Here is a 2,102-nt window from a genome sequence, read left to right as displayed (position 1 = left end):
TATGCTTTTCATAGCGTTACTTGTTTGTTAGATAATCAATTATGTTAAATTAAACCATAAGCGGTATCGACTAGAATTTGAGCTTGGCCAACACCAGGCGTAACCCAATTTATGGGGACTCTTATCGAGTTGAATTTTATCAAAATCAGAGCTCGGATACAAAATGAGCCCCATAGACTGGACTAACTAAGTCCACAAGTGCTAGTTTGTGCCTATAATTAATTTAAAATGAACCTTTTAGTGTGAAAGTTATGGTAAATATTTGTTGATGTCCTTTGTTTTGACTAATATGCAACATTAACCTTTTCAGGTACTCATGAATTACAGTCCGTTTTTTGTACAACACGCCACACGCAACTTAAATCGTGCGGCCACACATTTCCTGTAGCTCTTCCGTCCCCAAACCAATATCCGACGACAGCAACAACACTCTTCACGCCACCTCACAGCTCTTCATCAAATTATCATCACCGACTCATCGTCCTCAACATACAAAAATCAACCATACCTACAAAAAAAATATCAATCATCACCGACTCATCTAATTACCACCTAATTTCTCACTATTCTTCTTTCTTTCACTGTACATTGATCCAACATTTTTCTTTTCTTTTTTTTACAAAAAAAGGGGTTTTTTTTTTCACAAATTACTTGAAATATGCGGTGGATAAGAAATGAATTTATGCAAAATAATGGAGAATCATCTGCTTCAACACTGAGCACCATTCTTGGTAAAATTTCTCCCATTTCAATTCCTGGGACCTACTTTCTCTCTCCTCTTCATCTTCCACCTCCATTACCACCACCTCCATACCGATTGCACGAAGGTGGTCGGCGGTGGTGTTGGACAGAGTGGTGGTGTTGAAGGCGTGAAATGGTGGCGTTGGATAGGGTGGTGTTAGTAAAGTGATGACAAGCTGGACGAACGGTGGAAGGTGGTAGTTGTGGTGGAGGAAGGAAGAGAGAGAAGGGCAAAGGATTTAGAGAGATTGGAGATTTAAAGGAGTGAGAGGAAGTGTTTTAAAGCTAAGAAGTGTGATATTGAACAAGTTCTACTCTTTATAAAACATATCAGATTAACAGAACAAGGTCTCCTCATAAAATGTATAAAAAATTATGATAAAGCATTAGAAGTAAGTAAAAGTATTAGATATGTTACTTTAATAAATTGCATATAAAAGACATGAACCTTAAATGATGTAAAAAAGAAATTTTAAATTATGCATCAAACCTTAAATTTATGCAATTAATCAAATTCAATAACGATTCTCGGACGCATAGCGTGCATATAAGGCTAGTAATGACAAAAAAACAACTCTTAGTTTCAGTAAAAGTAACTTCTTATTCCTCTAAAAAAAAAAAAGTAACTTCTTATAATTATAAAAAGTAACCCCTATTAACTGTAGAAGTAACCCTTTATAATCACAAAAATAACCTCTTATCATTACTAAAAGTAACCTCTATTTACTGTAGAAGTAACCCCCTTATGATTAAAACGTAACCCCTAATTTCAATAAAAGTAACCCCGTATAATTACAAAAGTAACACCTACTTTTAGTAGAAGTAACTCATTAACATTACAAAAAGTAACCCCTAGTTATAGTAAAAGTAATCCCCTTATAGTTACAAAGTAACTTATACTTTCACTAAAAGTAACCCCTAATTATCGTAAAGTAACCCCTATTATAGTAAAAGTAACCCCCTTATAGTTACAAAAAGTAACCTATACTTTCAGTAAAGTAACCCTTAGCATTATATAAAGTAACTCATAGTTATAGTAAAAGTAACCCCTTGTTATAGCAAAAATAACCTATACTTTCAGTAAAAGTAACCCCTATTTATAAAAAAAGTAACCCCATTATAGTTATAAAAATAATCTATATTTTCAGTAAAAGTAACCCCTTAGCATTATAAAAAGTAATCCCTAGTGTCAGTAAAATAATCCCTTAGCATTCAATAAAGTAATCTCTAATTCACTAAAAGTAACATTTTAGCATTGAAAAGCAACGCGTTTTACTTTTTATAAATAAATGAGATCATTTTAAATATATAATGAGGATACTTTGTAACACCCCGATAATTCTCTCTTTCTAGAAAACACT

The sequence above is a fragment of the Beta vulgaris genome, chromosome 3 (genome assembly GCF_026745355.1).
Source record: "Beta vulgaris subsp. vulgaris cultivar EL10 chromosome 3, EL10.2, whole genome shotgun sequence".
Lineage (NCBI taxonomy): Eukaryota > Viridiplantae > Streptophyta > Magnoliopsida > Caryophyllales > Amaranthaceae > Beta > Beta vulgaris.
The sequence above is the reverse complement of the archived record's forward strand: the minus strand, read 5'-3'. Positions refer to the sequence as shown.